This window comes from Rana temporaria, chromosome 5, assembly GCF_905171775.1.
Source record: "Rana temporaria chromosome 5, aRanTem1.1, whole genome shotgun sequence".
NCBI classification, from domain to species: domain Eukaryota; kingdom Metazoa; phylum Chordata; class Amphibia; order Anura; family Ranidae; genus Rana; species Rana temporaria.
Window position 1 is genome coordinate 266,486,440 of NC_053493.1, and position 20,537 is coordinate 266,506,976.

The following is a 20,537-nucleotide window of genomic DNA, read 5'->3' on the forward strand; positions in this document are numbered from 1 at the left end:
CTGACTTGAGCAAGTCTGGTGCAAAGTTACCTCTGCTTTATGAGGGGTAACTTTGCGCCAGAATTTCCCGTTACGCACACCGGGAGTAGCCTGCGCCGGCCAAACGTACTTTTCTGAATCGGCGTATATCCCTCATTTGCATATTTAAAACAAAAAACCATGGGCGCGTCCAGCGTAAATATGCGCCCATGCCGCACCGGCGTAGAAAAGTTACGCCGGTAGGAAGAAGTCTATTTTGAGGCGTATCTGGTTCTGTGGGTACGGCATATAGATACGCCGGTGCACATTTAGACTTACGGGGCCAGATTCATGTAGCACTTACACCGTTTTTTTGGGAGATGCGCGGCGTAAGTGCAGATTTGCGCCGGCGGATTGCTGCACCGTACCCAGAGAACCAGATTACGCCTCCAAATAGACTTCATCGCCTTGGTGTAACCTTTCCACGCCGGCGCGGCGTTGGCGCAGATTTACGCTGGTCGGATCTGGCGCGGCCATGGTTTTTGTGTTTTAAATATGCAAATGAGGTTTTTGGGCCGATTCATCAACTTAAGCTTGACCGGCGCAGGCTACTCCCGGTGAGCGGAGCTGAAATTTCCGGTGCAAAGTTACACCTCATAAAAGCAGGGGTAACTTTGCACCAAACTTGCAGAGGTCAGCTGGAGAGCAGCTAAAGCAGCAGCATTACAAACGAACTGAGCAACAACACTTGCTGGACAACACATAGAGGCGGTCCCCATGTTGGGAGAGGCCCTCAATAATTACAGCCCTCTCCTCTGGGCTGAAATTGGTCATCCGCCCACCTGAGGATTCCTCATCAGCCATAACTGCCCCACCACAATGCAAACGACCTAGCTTAGAAAAAAAAAAGCTTCAGTACATTTGCACCTGCAGGGCGGAAGTCTGGGCTGATTCATGGACTGGGCTTTGGTAGTGGGTCGGCGTAGCTCAGGGATCACGCCGGGGCGCAGTTCTGAGCATGTGCAGATTGGGGCATTTACCCCTGGATGTCACTGAGCATGTGCGGTCTAAGATGCGCCCCGGCGTGACCCCTGCGCCACGGTCGGCACTTCATTAGCATAGGGTGACTCCCAGTTGGCCTTACCCCGCCTTACGCCGTCTAAAATCCGCCCCGCTGGGGCATCGTAGACAAAAAAAGTTTCTTGAATCACCTAACTGCCTCTCCGCGCTGGACCGGTGTAGTCTAAAAATGATGCACCACGCCAGTGCAAATCTGCACCATTGTTCATGAATCTGGCCCCCGCTGCGCATCTCGAGATACGCCGGCGTAAGTGCTACATGAATCTGGCCCAGGATCATTTAAGGAATTGTCTAGGGAACTGTCTAGCATTCCAGGTAGCTCAACAGGAAAAAACATTGCCTGACACAGCAGAGGTTCCAGGTTCAAATACAGGCCCTGACAATGGTGTTACTTCACTTCTGGCTTCTCCTTTCCCTCTCACTTGTTTGATGGATGGAGGCGCATCTAGATTTGATATCATGAACCTATTTAGTGCTCCATATTGGATGTCGAATACTTCTGTGTAATGTAAGGTATTGTATCACTGAGCACAACAATGAATGATTTGTACTAACTGTTATTTGTTTGCTTTTTGTAAATTTTTGCTGTTGACATGTGAAACTGTTATGCCGCGTACACACAATCATTTTTCAGCATGAAATTTTTTTTTTTTCAGCATGTTTAAAAAACAACGTTTTTCCAACTTCATCATTAAAACGACGTTGCCCACACACCATTGTTTTAAAAAAAATGATCTAGCAAAGCACGGTGACGTACAACACGTACAACGGCACTTTAAAGGGGAAGTTCCATTCGCCTTGGGGCTGCTTTAGGCCCCTTTCACATTGACGGACCGTTCGTCCGTTCATTACAAGTCCGTTTACGGACTTGTAATGCATCCCTATAGGGTCGCGTCCGTTAGCGGATGGAGCATCCGCTAACGTCTGCAACCATCCGCGTCCGTCAGGATCCGCTTTTGCGGACGGAAGAAAACCCTATTTTTCTTCCGTCCGGCGGAACGGATCGACAGTGTGCGGGGACCGCCCTGTCCGCCGACAGCTCAGCGGGGATCCCCGCTGAGCCCACGGACACACACGGAGCGGACACAAAAACGGTCCGCTCCATGTGAAAGAGGCCTTAGCTGATTCCGTGTTAGTAAAAGACGATTTGCGCTTTTTTGTCTGTTACAGCATGATGAATGTGCTATCTCCATTATGAACGGTAGTCTCATAACTTGCTTCTGAGCAAGCGCGTGTTTTTTTCGTCGTTTTAGCCCACACACGATCATTTTTTACAACCCGAAAAACGGCATAGTTTAAAACTACGTTAAAAAATGCAGCATGTTCGAATTTTTTTATTTTTTTCGTTTTTCAGAACCTGAAAAATGATGTGTAGCCCACACACTATCATTTTAAATGACGTTTTTGAAAAACAAGGTTTTTTTCATGCTGAAAAATGATCGTGTGTACGCGGCATAATACTTTCTACCTTCGGTGGAAAATCAATAAAAACAATTGAAATGGAAAATAAAAGTCTGTTTTTGCAAATTTTGTTGTTTTTCTGTACCTAAAAAAAAGTCCCATGGGCATTTGAATATGTTTTGACTATAGTATGGGAGATGGAGGTGCATCATCTTATGTACCAGATCACAACAAAAATGGTCTTGTCAGATCACCTGTCTATCAAGCCAGACAGGTCAGAGACAAGACACAAACTCTCCCAGTCTATCTGTGTACACCTGCTGATCTCTGGCAGCACAAGAATATCCTGGGAAGAGAAGAGCCATGAACTCTACACAGCTACTATAGCATAAAGGCCTGCATAATCATTAGGTACTGGTCACTATCAAAAGGTGGTGGTTGGGGTTGGAGGCATTATCCCACCCAATACTCTACAAACCCTCAGGCTGTAGTATACATACCAAGATATACTTATATTGGAGGAAACTGAAAGACCTGTTTTCCACTAGAGACACACATCGCCAAGTCTGTCACTCTGCATGGGTGAGAAACCTGGGTGCCACCAAACCCTTATTACACCATGACACAGCACAGCTCTGTCACACTATTAATGATAAAATCTATTGATGATAAATGTTTTATTAGGATGCATTGATGTATTTTAATTCCTAAATGCCTTTAAATGAACCTCACTCTGACAGTACAGTGTAGCTATCTAACCGGCTACTGGAGCATCTCTACACTCTAATCTGCCTTCCGGGATATATTTTTTTCATCTATCTAGAACACATTGATATGACTAACTTGTTCTTTGCCAATCCCTGATAAAGGGTGCCTCTTTAAACTCTGAAACACAATGGCTTTCTTTTTTATATGACTTCCCATGGAACCTACATAGGGGAAGGAGAAGGGGGAAAATTGGGTCTTTACGATACCAAGACCATACCTCCCAACATTTTAAGAATGAGGGACACCTAGTAGCAAATGTATGTAGGCATACGACAGGCCCCCTACCACACCCCCTTAAATGAAATATTGTTTTTTAATTTAGCAATTTAGAATATAGATGAAAGGTTTAGCACCGAGAAACACTTTTTGAAAGATAAAAAGTGCATTTTATACACAGCTATATAGATCAGACCAAAATGAGAGACAAATGAGGAGAAAAAAGGGTCAGAGGGACTTTGTTCAAAATGAGGGACAGTCCCTCGAAATCAGGGACAGTTTGGAGCTATACAAGACCATATGGAAAGAAACATGTAATGTTTTACAAAAAATACAACATTTTACTGAGACAACATTAAAATAACTCTTGAAATGAACAGGGACATGTAGTGCAGCAAAAAATAATTACATACACAATTAAAAAGCTCAAGGTGTGCGGTCAGCCATAGGGCACACCAGGCGGGCTGCATCTTCATGTGGGGTCCTAAAGCAACTGGGCTGCTCATCTGGCCCCTCCACTGCTGGCCGCCTATTCAGGTCAGCATTCGGGCCGGGTGGCAGAAACTACCCAGCTGCCTCATTACTGTGAAGGGGAAGGAGGCGCTCCAATGTATCCCATCGCCTGTTGCAGCCTGGCAGACCATCCAGAGAGAATGTGAGTGCCTGGCCGTGCAGCCCTCCTGCGTGCCTGGATAGGAGGAGCGGGGGGGGGGAGCTGCATATAGAGGAATTGATCTTTCCATATTCCTCCTGCAGCCGCTGAATGCCCACTTTCCTCCTGCAAGCTTTCAGAGCCTGCAAGAGGAATATGGAAAGATCAGTTCTTCTATATGCAGCTGCCCCCACCGCTCCTCCTATCCAATTTATTGGTGCCTCCCAGTTCTCCCTGACCCCTTTGCTCTGTGCCCCCTGCTCCCTGGCTCCCCCAGTGCTCTCCACTCCACCCCCCATGCTCCCCCCAGTGCTCTCCTGCCCTACTGCTCTCCAGTGCTCTCTGGTTCCCCTGTGCTCCCTGCCCTCCCCCATGCTTTTCACCCCATAGTGGGGTATAATAGTTCATTATACACCATCATTGGTCATCAGGATGCCATCAAGTCAGTCAAATAGGCCCTCGATGGATCCGATCTTCCCATTCCCCATAAGAATTTTCTTTTGGATGCACTAGAATTTTGTTTATCCAAGAACTATTTTTGGTATGATAACAAATTATTTTTGCAAATATTTGGGGTTGCCATTGGTGCTCGTTTTGCACCAGGTGTAGCAAATGTATTCATAGCATTATGGGAGGAGGAGACCGTCTTTAAAAATAGGCCCACGCAACTGAAATGTTATTTTAGGAATATTGATGATCTAATTATTATCTGGGAAGGCAATATGACTAGCTTACAAATGTATATGTCTAAGCTTAACGGGAACACAAAGAATATTAGATTATCCTGGAATGCCGATGCTTCCTGCATGACATTCCTGGATTTGGAAATCTTTAGGGAAGGCCCATCTTTTAAACCAATTTTTTTTTAAAGCCACAGACAGAAATAGTTATATAACCCTAGACAGCTGTCACTATCAATCGTGGCTGTGCAACATACCAAGGGGTCAATTTATATATCTCAGATGTAACTGTTCGCTTGAGGCTGATTATTTTGCACAGACAAGCATACTGGCTGATAGGAATGAGCTTCGAGTTTGAGTCGAACTTATGTTCGACTCGAACATTGCCTGTTTGCCTGTTCGGCGAACAACGAACAATTTGAGGTGTTCGTAGCAAATTCGAAAAGCCGCGGAACACCCTGTTAAAGTCTATGGGAGAAATCTAAAGTGCTAATTTTAAAGGCTAGTATGCAAGTTATTGTCCTAAAAAGACCCCCACAACCACTTGCCCGGTGGTTGTGGGGGTCTTCGGGCGGGGAGCTTATCAGAATCTGGAAGACCCCTTTAACAAAGGGGACCCCCAGATCCTGGCCCCCCTATGTGAATTGGTAATGGGGTACATTGTACCCCTACCATTTCACGAAGGAAGTGTAAATAGTTGTAAAAAACACACACACACCGTAGAAAAAAGTCCTTTATTAATAAAAAAATAAATAAAAATCCAGCGGTGGTAATCCACTCGGTCCCGGCTCCCTGCTCCAACGTTGTCGGTATCCAGCGACGGGTGATCTCATCTCCGGTCCAGCGATGAGAAGATCGTCCGGGATCCAGAGCGCAGCATGGCCGGCCGCCTCTCTCTGTCGGACACAGCCCGGCGAATGACGCGGCTGAAGCTGTGACATTTCTTTTATTGGTGAGGTGGGCCACCCATCACGTGACCCCGCCCCCTCTGACGCAAGGTGGAAGCCAGGCTTCCCCAGTGACGTAGCAGAGGGTGCGTCAGAGGGGAACGGGGTCACGTGACAGGGTCATCGCTGGATCGGAGAGGAGATCACCCGTCACTGGATACCGACAACGTTGGAGCAGGGAGCCGGGACGAGTGGATTACCACCGCTGGATTTTTATAAATTGTTTTATTAATAAAGGACTTTTTTCTACGGTGTGTGTGTGTGTTTTTTACAACTATTTACACTTCCTTCGTGAAATGGTAGGGGTACAATGTACCCCATTACCAATTCACATAGGGGGGGCCAGGATCTGGGGGTCCCCTTTGTTAAAGGGGTCTTCCAGATTCTGATAAGCCCCCCGCCTGCAGACACCCACAACCACCGGGCAAGGGTTGTGGGGATGAGGCCCTTGTCCCCATCAACATGGGGACATCCTCCCCATGTTGAGGGCATGTGGCCTGGTACGGTTCAGGAAAGGGGGGGCACACTCTGCCCCCCCCTCTTTTCTGCGGCCGGCCAGGTTAATGTGCTTGGATAAGGGATCTGGTCTGGATTTTTGGGGGAACTCCACGCCATTTTTAAAAAAAAAATTTGACCTGAAGGGTCTGAAATGGATATTTGGGGGGAACCCCACGTAAAAAAAAATTTAAATTGAAGGCGGGGTTCCCCTTAATATCCATACCAGACCTAAAGGGCCTGGTAATTGAATTTGGGGGGACCCCCACGATTTTTTTTTATGAATGAATGCTCTCTGAATTGACAGGAGCCGACAATTCATTATAGCCGCGAGTCCGGTTTTAAATGACTTTTTTTCTTTCAGAAATTACATTTTGTGCAGAGACAGTTCTAAGTACAGGATGTGCTACTTCACATGCTTACTTTACACCCCCTTAGGTACGAAATTTAAAGAAATATTTCACTTTTATTGTTCCAATTTTAGCATTATTAAATTCACTGCTCCCGAAAAAACGGACGTTTTTAAAACTTATTTTTGCATTGATACATGTCCCCTGGGGCAGGACCCAGGTCCCCAAACACTTTTTAGGACAATAACTTGCATATTAGCCTTTAAAATTAGCACTTTAGATTTCAAATGTTCGAGTCCCATAGACTTTAACGGGGTTCTAAAGTTCACAAGAACATTTGGTGTGTTCGCAGGTTCTGGTGCGAACCGAACAGGGGGGTGTCCGGCTCATCCCTACTGGCTGAGCGTTTTTTTCAAAAAGCTTATCAAAGAGGAGCTATTACTAGTGAAATCCATAATGTTGGGAACATGGATCGAGCTATATTGGTGTCTGATTCCAAGACCAATAAAAACAAAAAGAAGGACAGATCGGAATTTAAGATTATCCTTAAATATAACATTCAACATAAGAAATTTGAAAAGATTATAATGAAACATTGGGATATCTTGAAGAAAGATTGCATTTTAGGTGCAACGTTACCATCACGTCCTAGGTTTATTTATAAGAGGGCACCTACCTTGAGAGATGTTATAGCCCCAAGTGTTGTGGACCACCCTATCGTGACAGAAAATAGAATATTTTCCTTTTTAACCAGTTTCTATGCTTGTGGCAGATGCCCCCTTGCAAACAATGCAAACACAATGTTAAGAAGAGGAAAGAGTTTGTGGCCTCCACCACTGGCATACAGTATCCTATCAAAAATCTCATTACCTGAAACACTACTGGTGTTGTTTACGTGCTCAAGTGTGATTGTGGGTTACAGTACGTCAGGAGGACATCTAGACCCCTGAGTATTCGTATCGCCGAGCACGTTAACAACTTCAAAAAATTTCATAGTACAGCTTCAGACTCTAAGACGAGAGGGGTGAGTATCCTGCTTTCAGGGACAGTTCCATGGTCTCCGGTGGATCAGAGGTGTGATTCTGATGGGCGCTATCTGTTCCTTAAGGGAGATCTGGCCGGACGTCGTATTACCTTAGCTTCTATATACCTGCCTAATAGGGCACAATTGAGCTGTTTGGATGGAATTCTTAACATCCTACAGGAGTTTATGGAAGGAGGGGTAATATTGGGAGGAGACTTAATGTGGCTCTTGATCCACTGCTGGATGTTTCAAAGTCCGCCTCACATCTGTCTTATTCATATCTCAGACGTGTTAGGAAAGCCCTCCAAACTGTCCGGTTGGTAGATATTTGGCGGGTAGAACACCCCAATGATCGAGATTATACCTTCTATTCGGCACCACATGACAGTTATTCTCGGATTGATTATATAATGGTATCTCAGTCCCTACTACCACTGGTAGTGAGCTCTTCAATTGGTATTCAGACTGTATCGGATCATTGTTCAGCTGTTATAGATCTACAGCTTGATAAGTATGCAACTAGACCGTGGACGTGGAAGCTCAATGAATCTTTGATACAAGAAGGTCCATTACGCAATGATCTATCTGAGGCATTGGCCAAAATTTTTTGTGATAATGATACTGAGGCTTTCTCTCTATTTACATTATGGGAAACACATAAGTGTGTTATGCAGGGTCTGCTGATTCAAAAGGCGACTGAAATAGGTAAAAATAGGCAAGCAGCTCTCCAAACTCAATTAAATTTGGTGGCCAATTTAGAATCCAAACATAAAAAATCACTTTCTAGCTCGGTAGCAGTGGACCTTAGGGTGGAACGAGAAAAATTGGCATCTCTTCTTGGACATGAAACTAAAATATTTTTATTAAAAGCAAGACATATGCAATATGTACATGGGAACAAATCAGGTAAACTATTGGCCCATTCACTTAGGGAAATTTCCCGGAGAAACTATGTTCCATTTATCGATTCTGACAGTGGGAAACGTAAATATATATCCAGGGAAATTGCAGAAGTTTTTCGAGAGTACTATGTGTCCTTATATAATCTACCGACAAACCTATCCACTGAGCAGATGGCTCAAAAGCGACAATTACCGTAGTTCGGGAATATATCTCTTCGTCGGGGCTACCATGAATATCTGAAGACGCCGCTGAATTAATGAACGCTCCAATTTCATCAGAGGAATATATGAGGGCGATTAAGATGCTTAAACCTCATAAAGCCCCAGGCCCAGATGGGTATACAACAGCATATTTGCTTCATGTTTAGCTCCTAGATTTATTAAGGCATTTAATTCCATTTTGGAAGGACGGCCTATACCAATAGACACCCTAAGGCAGTGATGGCGAACCTTTTTGAGCCCGAGTGCCCAAACCGCGACGCAAAACCAACGTATTTCTTTCAAAGTGCCAACACAGAATTAAACCCACCAGCGGCTCTGTACAGAGGATGGGACTGATCATCCTTCTCTGAATGAGCCCTAAGAGGTAAAAAACGTAAGATTCTGCCAGATTCGCTCAGAATGCAGGGTTCAGGAATGCATTGTGCTTAGAATGCACTGTGCAACATACACTGACCTACCTTACACATGCACTGACCTACCTAATGAGGCACAATGTTTCCCAATGACACCAATAATGAGGCACAATGACACCAATGAGGGGGGTAAAATGTTTCCCAATGACACTAAGAATGAGGCCAAATAACAGCAATGATGGGGCACACGGTTTCCAAATGAGGCACAATGACACCAATGAGGGGGTAAAATGTTTCCCAATGACACTAAGAATGAGGCCAAATAACAGCAATGATGGGGCACACGGTTTCCAAATGAGGCACAATGACACCAATGAGGGGGTAAAATGTTTCCCAATGACACTAAGAATGAGGCCAAATAACAGCAATGATGGGGCATATGGTTTCCAAATGAGGCACAATGACACCAATGAGGGGGGTAAAATGTTTCCCAATTACACTAATAATGAGGCCAAATAACAGCAATGATGGGGCACAAGGTTTCCAAATGACACCTATAATAAGGCACAATGTCCCAATGACACTAAGAATGAGGCCAAATAACAGCAATGATGGGGCACAAGGTTTCCAAATGAGGCACAATGACACCAATGAGGGGGGTAAAATGTTTCCCAATTACACTAATAATGAGGCCCAATGATGGGGTACAAGGTTTCCCAATGATACCAATAATGAGGCCCAATGACACCAATGATGGGGTACAAGGATTCACAATGATACCAATAATAACGGGGCACAATTCCCAGGGCTGCTGTTTAAAAATGTATATATATATATATATATTTTTTTTTTCCAATGAAGAAAAACGATAATTTCACCCAACAAAGTGTATGACAAGCAAGTGTATTGGCAAAGAGAAAATCTGCAAAGGCACTTTCTGGAGAGATTCCCAGGAAATCTTTTATTTTGGGGGTTAATCTGGATCCTAGACACAGGGCCAGGATGAAGGAGGTGAAACCAGACAGGAAGGAGTTGAAGTTGAAGGGGAAGGTACCTCCAGCAGTTGGTATGGTTAGCATGGCTCCGGTCAGCAGGATGTACATTAGGAGCTTAAACCTCGGCCTCTAAGAAGCAGGAACTCCACAAACAGAACTGATCTACACATGATGTCCACATCTCACCTGTCTCCAGTGTCTGTGTCTCCCAATCCGACAGCGCGTTCCCGCCCGCACATCACCCCTGATTCCAGCCGCATGGGAGCCATGTTCTCTGTCACACCCACCCCAGACACATCACCGCTGGCCCCAGAGACTTGTGGGAGCCGGGTCTTATCATTCACGCCCACCTCAGACACGTCACTGCTTGCCCTAGAGACCTGTGGGATGTGTAGTTTGATGGGGGCCGAATAAGTTTCTATTGTCCGAGGATTTTTTACAACACCGGTCGGTGTTTGCTTTTCTCCTGGCGTGCCCACAGAGAGGGCTTGACGTGCCAGGTGTGGCACGCGTGCCACGCGTTCGCCATCACTGCCCTAAGGGCACACATTACTGTGATTCCAAAGGAAGGTAAGGACCATGCTCATTGTATGAACTATTGGCCTATCTCCCTACTAAATGTAGACTTGAAAAGTTTTACACGTATATTAGCGGCAAGATTACAATCTCACCTTCAGGATATCATCCACCCTGATCAGGCCGGGTTTTTACCAACAAAGGAGGCAAAGGATAACACTACTAGAGCCTTAAATATCATTCATTTAGCTCATTTGCATAAAATACCATTGTGTTTATCCTCTGACGCAGAAAAGGCCTTTGACAGGGTGGATTGGACATTCCTGAAAGAGACGTTAATCCATATCGGGGTGGGGGAGGGGTTTAGTAAATGGATAGAGGCTATATACTCAGCTCAATCTGCAGCTGTTAGAATCAATGAGGTAACCTCCTCATACTTCAATCTGATGAATGGTACTAGACAAGGGTGTCCGCTATCTCCGTTGATTTTTATATTAACTTTAGAACCATTTCTGCGATACGTCCGAGGAAGCATGGATATTCAGCGTTTTTCAATAGGCAAGACTGATCATAAAGCTGCGGCTTTTGCAGATTATATACTGTTTTTTATTACATCTCCAGAGACCACATTGCCAAACCTATTAAAAGTGTTTAATCGATATTCTGCTCTGTCAAATTTCAAAATTAATATTCAAAAATCTGAAATGCTTAATATTACCCTGTCTCCTGCACGGGCTAAAGCTCTTCAAGCTTCATTCTCTTTTCCATGGGCTTCATCTTATTTGACATACCTGGGGGTCAAACTGACTCCCTCAGTAGACAAAATATTCGCAGCTAACTTTCCACCGATAATGCGGGATTTGTCGGCAGACCTGGAGAGGTGGAATAAGGGGCCCTATACATGGATGGGTAGAAATGCGATTCTTAAAATGAACATTCTGCTCAGGCTATTGTATCTGTTTCAGACTTTACCGATAGTTATTCCAGGGCCATTTCTGAAATCACTGCGTAGTATCTTTATCAGATTTATCTGGGCAAAAAAGCACCCACGTCTATCCTACAATTTTCTGGCCAGGCATAAAACCCATGGTGGTATGGCATTCCCAGATCCAAACCGATACTATCAGGCAGTACACCTTGCCAGGGTTATGGCGTGGTGCAGAGATGGGGGATATAAAACATGGGTAGCAATTGAACAATCGTGCACCAAGATTCCACTTCAATGTGTGCCATGGTTAAGGCCAAATGCACTTGGCATATTGAGGAACCATCCTTTGATAGGGGCAACTCTGCGAGTAGTACAACAAAGCCATTTTTTCTCCAAGGAAGAAGGAGAAATATCCCGGATGTATCCAATATTGGGAAACCCAGCATTTCCCCCTGGATATACAGATAGCCGTTTCAGACAAACAGTGAGACAGGGTAAATTTCGTCTAGGTGATTATCTTGAAGAATATAGGCTGAAGACTAGGGCGGAAATACAATTCATGTTTAATCCACCACTGGATCCATGGCGGATGCAGCAACTTACTTACTTTCTCAGTTCCCTTCTTCGTAAGGAGTGGTCAGATTGTCCGAATACGCCCGTGGAAAATGTATGCTTGGTAAATGCTCCCTCAGCACATGGGGTATCTGAGATTTATAAACTGTTAGTACAATCGTCAGAAGGTTATGCCCCGGGATTCCTTCAGAAATGGGAAAAGAGATTTAGACATTAAATTGTCTGAAGAGCAGCGGAGATATATTTTACATTTTACTCATCACTCCTCAACGGCTACCAAGAGCTGTGTTATAAAATTCTCACACGTTGGTATAGAGTTCCATCATTGTTGCATAAAATTTATCCGTAAAGGACGAATATGTGCTGGCGTTGTCGTGTGGCAGAGGGCAATATGCTCCATATTTTTTGGTTGTGTCAAAAACTGCAGGCATTCTGGGCCAAGGTCCGAGATATGATAAGACAGCTGACAGGTCAGGACCTGGGTTCTGAACCAGCCAAATACTTGCTCCATCTTTCAGAGCTTTCTAGGCGTAAATATAGTAATTCGATGACCGTTCACCTTCTGAATGCAGCCAAGTCATGTGTATCAGCTCTCTGGAAGCGGGAATTATCTCCCTCTGTCTCGCAGTGGCTTAAAAAAATAGCTGAAATATATACTATGGAAAGAGGTAGTGCTACTATTTAAGGCAGAGAAGAGAAGTTTAATAAAAAATGGTCAACATGGTCAGCGTATGTCTGCTCTAGAGAATATGACTGTGCACTGGCGGAGGCGGAATAGAGGAATATATTTTTTTATATATTTTATTTTCTCTGTTTTTGTTTTTGGTTTGTTTGTTTTTGTTCTGTTTTTGTTTTTTGTTGTGCCGGCTTGATAAATAGGAAGGACGATGAAGATTATCTATACCGTCAGTATATCTAGAAAAGAAAAAATGTTGGAACTGAAATGCTCTGTAAATTCCTTTTATTGCAGAATCGATTTCTGATATGTTATATATGTGATACGTATGCAATTGAAGTATGTTTGTTTGTATAAAATTGAATAAAAAACAATAAAATAAGAATAAAAAAAAAACACAACATCAAAAAAGGCTTGAGGACACAAAATGTCTCCAAGCATTTTAGACATTTTCACAATGCCTCAAATTTTGGGGCCTTGAAAGGGTCAACCAGCATTGTAGAGGAGGGAATTATATTCGTCAACTTAGTCGGCGTGAATCCTTCTGGATCCATGAGATGCAGGTTTTGGTTCCAGGAGGGTTGAACGTCGACTTTGATCTCAATTGTTTTATCTCAGATAAGTAGGACATATGACGTTTCCCCTTTACCCTCCCCCCCCCATTTTATGTGGTATACGTGTTTTCTCATTTTTCCTATCTCATCTTTCAATTTATTAGCGTACATTCATATGGTCGCGGGTTTACGTCCCTTTTTAAATTGCATTTTAAAAGTATTTTTTCTTATGCGGTATAGTCATTTCTATGCATTTAGATTTCCCTTCATCTGAGTATACAAATTTATCCCAGTGTGACCATGTTTTAGTATATTGTTCTCTTCTGTCCTGGGCAGTTGGCACTAGATCCTCCATTGCATTGATATTCTTAACCTTGTTAAGCCACATAGCGATAGTAGGAGGATTAGGGTCTTTCCAGCATAAAGTAATACATGCTTTAGCAGCGTTAACCAGATGGCACAAGGCTGATTTTCTATATGTCTGAGGTGGCATTTGTGAGCAGTGTAACAGTAAGAAAGCAGGATCTTCCGGAATTAGGAAGTCTGTAAATTTTTGTGCGAACTTCTGTATCTTGGACCAGTAGTACTGTTTAATCTTCATGCAAAACCAGAAGATATGAAATAATGTACCCTGTTCCTCTTGACATTGCCAGCAGCAATCTGCAACCTCTGGGAAGATCTTACAAAGCACTGACGGTGTAAGATACCATCCTGTCAGTAATTTATAATTCATCTCCTGAATATGTGTACAGATAGATGAACGCAACAAGAGATAAATTATATTCTGACGCTGGACAGATGTAAATGTCCTGTTCAGATCTCTTTCCCATTTGCTAAGGCTCTGCATCAAAAACTAATATGGGGAGCTATTAACAAGGTATATATATTGGAAAGAGTGTTACAGAGAAGCTGTCCCCCCTCGCAATATAGTTCATACTATGTCTGCTGTCGTCTGTAGTTCTCCGGGGGTCCTAATGATTGGAAATAATGACGTAACTGCAATGCTTGCCAGAGCTTTAATCTATATCGATCCTCTGGTTGCATCAATATAGCGATCGTGGGCCAGAAAATAGTAGGCTTGAAAGAATCTCCTCTCCAGTAGACTACGAAATGGGCCTAATGCTATGCCTGGGGGGAAGCCAGGGTTTCCCAATATAGGAAACAACAGTGATTGTATAGAAGAAAATCTGGAAGTCCTACAAACCATAGATCCTACTCTAAGTGTAGGACCTATAATAGAATGTATCTTAAGAGAGGCTGGTAAATCTGCGTAACACCACATACATTGCCCTGTATAGGGGGACTGGACTGTGACAGACCTAGCCGGTGTTCTGCCGAGAAAGGTCCCCCTGGCGGATAATGCCCACCCTGTACTGCGCAGGTGGAGTACAACGCCGAAGATGAACCGCTGTGAATGAGCTGTATGGGCATGTGTATTACTGTTATATCGTGTAAGGGGCGGATTGCTATAGAAGAGGCTGAATTTTAATTTGATGGGCAGAGCTGATAAGTTTGGGGTGGTTTTATCAATAAACTACACGTCTTTGCGAGGCGTGTTTAAACAACTGAAGGGCGGGTTTTGCAATGTTGATGGGCGGTTTTTGCAATGTTGATGGGCAGGTTTGCAGGACCTATTTAACTAAGTAACACAATGAGGCGGATGTGTTATTGAGAAGTGTGTAAGGGGCGGATGGCTACAGAAGAGGCCGTATTTTAAATTGATGGACAGGGATGCCATCCGCCCCTTACACAATATAATAGTAATATACCCGCCCCTTGCAGAGTTGCACGAGCATCGGGAGTGTGCGGGAGCGTGTGGCACAATGTTGTGCTTATTGCACAGGCGCCGTGTACAGCTGATTCACAGCTGTTAATTTTCGGCAGCTCCGTTGTGCTCCGTACTGCGCAAGTGCTGTGCCTGCGCAGTACAGAGCGGGCATTATCCGCTGGGGGACCTTTCTCGGCAAGAGACCAGGAAAGTGACATTTGGAGAGGACTGAATGCTAGCCTCTTGCCTCGTGATCATAGGCCCTGGCTTTCTGGGGGAACAGTGTTCTTTGTGAGCTGTATGCCTGGGGACCCTTGAGGTGGTGTTACTTTGGATTCAGGTCCATGTCCCTCCAAGACACACAGACTCTGGGAACCCTGTATATGCCATATTAGAAAGAGTGACTGATTCATAATGTTTGGACACATACTGTTAGGAGATGCTGATGTCACCTCCAGCCACCTGTCTGTCTGTTGTCTGTTATAATGTAAATGAGTCTAGTATAACTTCTAAGAGTCTTTCACCCATTGTTGCTTGTGCTAATTAACCCTGCTATTGTATGAAGGAGTTCTGTGTTGATATGTATGATCATGTGTATTGTAGTTAGGGAGTCACATTGGCTGCTTAAAGGGATTAGTTAATTAGCTCATGTTAATTTATGTTTCTGTGTATTGTTAGAGTAATATGAGCAGGAGGTAGTAACCTCCTCCACCTCAACTGTATATAAGACTTGTATTCTGGTTCTAATAAACAGTCCATGTTCAGCAACGAAACAAGTATTGTCTCGTTTTGTGCTTGTAAGCGGTTGGAATATCTGATATCTATATTCAGACTGGAAGCAAGTGGTGTATGACAAAAGCACTCAAGCAGAGTGTGGGACGTTTCGTTACATGGACTAAACTGTTGCTCAATAGCCGTCCATAGTTTAAAATCTCTATGTCTGCAGCAATCGACTACTCTACCAAGCTGAGCAGCTTGATAATATTTAAGTGCATTTAGTACCGCTATTCCACTATTACATTTAGGCAATGTCAAAAGGCGTCTGCAAAACCTGGGCTGTTTCTGGGCCCATATGAACTTAGTAAAAAGTGTACTGATTTGGCGGAAGAAAGCTGCAGGGATAGCAATAGGTAGTGTCTTAAACAGATATAGAAATTTTGGTAGTATGCCCTCTTGATAATATTACAACGGCCAAACCATAAATGCAGTCCTTGATGCCATTTGTCTAAAAGAGAGCGAATCAAGCTAAACAAAGGTGAAAAGTTCAACGCAAAGATATTGGCCAGGTTGAAGGAATGTACAGTTGTGGCCAAAAGTTTTGAGAATGACACAAATATTAGTTTTCACAAGGTTTGCTGCTAAACTGCTTTTAGATCTTTGTTTCAGTTGTTTCTGTGATGTAGTGAAATATAATTACACGCACTTCATACGTTTCAAAGGCTTTTATCGACAATTACATGACATTTATGCAAAGAGTCAGTATTTGCAGTGTTGGTCCTTCTTTTTCAGGACCTCTGCAATTCGACTGGGCATGCTCTCAATCAACCTCTGGGCCAATTCCTGACTGATAGCAACCCAGTTTTTCATAATCACTTCTTGGAGTTTGTCAGAATTTGTGGGTTTTTGTTTGTCCACCCGCCTCTTGAGGATTGACCACAAGTTCTCAATGGGATTAAGATCTGGGGAGTTTTCAGGCCATGGACCCAAAATGTCAATGTTTTGGTCCCCGAGCCACTTAGTTATCACTTTTGCCTTATGGCACGGTGTCCATCGTGCTGGACAATGCATTGTTCTTTACCAAACTGTTGTTGGATTGTTGGAAGAAGTTGCTGTTGGAGGGTGTTTTGGTACCATTCTTTATTCATGGCTGTGTTTTTGGGCAAAATTGTGAGTGAGCCCACTCCCTTGCATGAGAAGCAACCCCACACATGAATGGTCTCAGGATGCTTTACTGTTGGCATGACACAGGACTGATGGTAGCGCTCACCTTTTCTTCTCCGGACAAGCCTTTTTCCTGATGCCCCAAACAATCGGAAAGAGGCTTCATCGGAGAATATGACTTTGCCCCAGTTCTAAGCAGTCCATTCACCATATTTTCTGCAGAAGATCAATCTGTCCCTGATGTTTTTTTTGGAGAGAAGTGGCTTCTTTGCTGCCCTTCTTGACACCAGGCCATCTTCCAAAAGTCTTTGCCTCACTGTGCGTGCAGATGCGCTCACACCCGCCTGCTGCCATTCCTGAGCAAGCTCTGCACTGGTGGCACTCCAATCCCGCAGCTGAATCCTCTTTAGGGGACGGTCCTGTTGCTTGCTGGACTTTCTTGGGCACCCTGAAGCCTTCTTCACAAATGCAGTGGAATTTTTTTGTTATGGGATTAAGTCAATTTTCATGGCAAAGAGGAACTTTGCAATTAATTGCAATTCGTCTGATCACTCTTCATAACATTCTGGAGTATATGCAATTTCCCATCTCAAAAACGGAGGCAGCAGACTTTGTGAAAATTAGTATTTGTGTCATTCTCAAAACTTCTGGCCATGGCTGTATGTACCCAAATACTTCAATGCAGATGATGTCCATTTGAAATTAAAATTAAATTGTAAAGTACGACGCAAAGCAAAGTAAAGCAATCCCCATACCCTCGGATTTAGTATCCGCCTCTCTTGAAATGGGTTTCTTGCACAAACGCCACATCGGTCTGAGTTTGTTGCAAATCATTAAGCATCCTCTGCTTCTCGGGGACATTAAGTCTCTAGGCGTTTAGGGAAGTCACACACACACCATATCCATCCTCATTGGGGGGGGGGGGGGTCGTGGGTAAAAGAGAGGAGAAAAAGTAAAATAAATAAATAAAAAACCCCAAAGAACCCCCCCCCAAAAAAAACCTTTGACTAATTACCCTAAGGAAAAAACTTACTTTTTTACCTTTAAAACATATATAAAAAAATACTACTTAAGAGGTATTCTGGGACTTGGTCACTATCACCCGGGTAGGAGAGAGAGGTCCAAAGAAATTTACATAATCTTCTAAAGATTTAACTTCAAGGTATATTCAGACCCCCAGTCCAAATTTACATCCGGTATATAAATTAACTAAACCATAGTAGGGATACAAAGTTCTGCTCTATGGACTGTGATGTAAAACAAAGTTCTGCTTTACATCGGAGTCCATGGTATTCCCTTTTACATCAGGGTCTTTTGTAAAGGGACTCTGATGTAAGCGGGAACTATGTGGACTCTGATGTAAAGACGGATTCTGTAGACTCTAATGTAAGGGCGGGACTCTGTAGACTCTGATGTAAGGAGGAACTCTGTGGACTCATTAGCCACTTGGAGTATCCTGTCGTGTGATGGGCTTATATTGGCACGTGGTGGAAGTGGCGGGTGGTAGTGGGGGGGCCCCAGGTCAACTTTTGCATTGGGGCCTACAAGCTTCAAGCTACGCCTCTGGCTCCTACCTTCTGTATTTGTAATTTTAGTATGCTGACTTCTCAATAAGAACATAGCAAAAGAATAAAAATCCAATGCACTTACATCAATGTACATATAAATTGCCTGTATCGGGAATCATGCGCTCCACAGAGTGGATATAGCGTCACAGGAAGTTCCAGTGGCTTAGTGAAAGAGGTGAGATTTCACTTTGCAAAGAATACCAAATCACAGGCAAGAACATTTTAAAAAATATATTTTTTTGCTTGCACATGATTCGATGATGGAAATAAGCAGAGCTTCAGCTCTTTCACTATGGGCCAAATCCACAAAAGGGATACGACGGCGTAACTGCTGTTACGCCGTCGTATCCCTGTTCCTAACTATGGAACTGATCCACAGAATCAGTTTTCCATAGTTAGGAAGAAGATCCGGCATGTGTAATTGAATTACACTGCCGGATCTTAGGATGCAGTACCGCATCCGCCGCTGGGGGCATTTCGTGTCGAAATGCCGCCTCGGGTATGCAAATTAGCACTTACGGAGATCCACGAAGCTTTTCAGCTTCGTTTTTCCTCCATAAGTTTTAGTTTGCATACGCAAAATTAGGGCTGCTTTTGGAAGGTGTAAAGTTAGTACACCATGTAAAAGCAGACCTTTCTGTCCAGCGACACGATTTTTTTTAAATTTTGAATTTTTTTTTCCCGCCGTATCTTTTTTTTTTTTCTGACGCAACTTTATTGACCCGTCGCAATCCACAAAGCTCGACGTAACGTAATTTTGCGCTATGCACGTCGGGAAAATGACGTCACGAGCATGCGCAGTATGGCCGGCGCGGGAGCGCGCCTAATTTAAATGGGAATCGCCCCCATTACAATAGGAACGCCTTGCGCCGGCGGAATTTAAGTTACACAGCCCAAAATTTCTAGGTAAGTGCTTTGTGGATCGGGGCCCTTAGGTAGAAATTTTAAGGCAGTGTAACTTAAATGGAAAAAATTAAGTTAGGCACGATCTTTGTGGATTTGGCCCTATGTTCCTAAATTCTGGTGTACTGGAGCTAGACATAGAGACAGGAACAGTCTCCTGGCTTTTTATTATTTTACTATGTTCTTATTGAGAAGACCACATCGTAAAATTAAACATACAGAAGGTAAGAGCGTTCAAAAGTTTCTGTGCAAAGGCCCAGCCCTCGGTGCAGAGGAGAGGTAAATAGTCATCAACAAAACAGGTGGGCTCTTCATCAGCAAACAGTACGTCAATATGTGTATCGCCCATCACCCCCTTTGGGGGGGGGGTAATAGAAGCCTTATTGGGGTTCCTGGGGAAGGCCTCATGCCTGCGGATCTTGTAGACTTTCTGTTAGCTGATTAATGGACTTAGAGCCTTTGTGAATTACTGCCAATTATGGACTCTAAGGCCTCGTACACACGAGCGGTTTTCTCGGCAAAAACCAGCAAGAAAACTGCTGACAGAGCTTTCTTGCCGAGAAAACCGTTTTTGTGTACGAGGCTTTCAGGTTTCTCGTCAGGAAATCTGGGCAGAATCTCGACGAGAAAAAAAGAGAACCTGCGCTCTTTTTTCTTGTCGAGATTCTTGTCGGCCTGTTTCCCGATGGGAAACCAGAGAGTGTGCATACTTACCTGTCGCCGTGGAAACCCGCGCATGCTCGAAATGACTTTGACGCATACGCGGTAGCTTACACGGCATAGGTAGGGTGAAGCAAGATGGCGATGATGCCATCAAATGTGACGAGCGCATGCTCGACGTACGCAATGACGTCACTGCGTTCTTGCCTTTCAAGAGAACCGCGGTTCTTTTGAAATGTCAGTGTGTACACTCGGGCGGCAAGAGATTTTTGCCAAGAATCTCGTCGGGAAAAACAGCGTTTTTTTCCTGACGAGATTCTTGCCCATGTGTATGAGGCCTAAGGGATAGATACTACCTCTTGTGGATTGTTGCCTTAAAAAGGATTGCTTTATGGAATGAGTTCTAGTCCCACAGGGACTAGAACTCAGCTCTTGGAAGCTGAGGATTTGATTCTGTAATCATCGAG

The 20,537-nt window shown here is 43.9% G+C and overlaps 1 protein-coding gene across 3 annotated transcripts in view; it reads right to left on the bottom strand.

The window, feature by feature from the left end:
- LOC120940783 (cytidine monophosphate-N-acetylneuraminic acid hydroxylase-like) overlaps positions 1 to 20,537 on the bottom strand; it is a 182,034-nt gene that overhangs the window by 128,586 nt on the left and 32,911 nt on the right. Inside the window, exon 2 of one of the 3 annotated variants that reach the window (XM_040353819.1) lies at positions 12,095 to 12,244. The exons of the other annotated variants lie outside the window; for them this stretch is intronic. The gene's annotated coding sequence lies outside the window, so the exon portion shown is untranslated. The remainder of the gene's footprint in view (positions 1 to 12,094; positions 12,245 to 20,537) is intronic. 3 annotated transcript variants of the gene reach the window in all.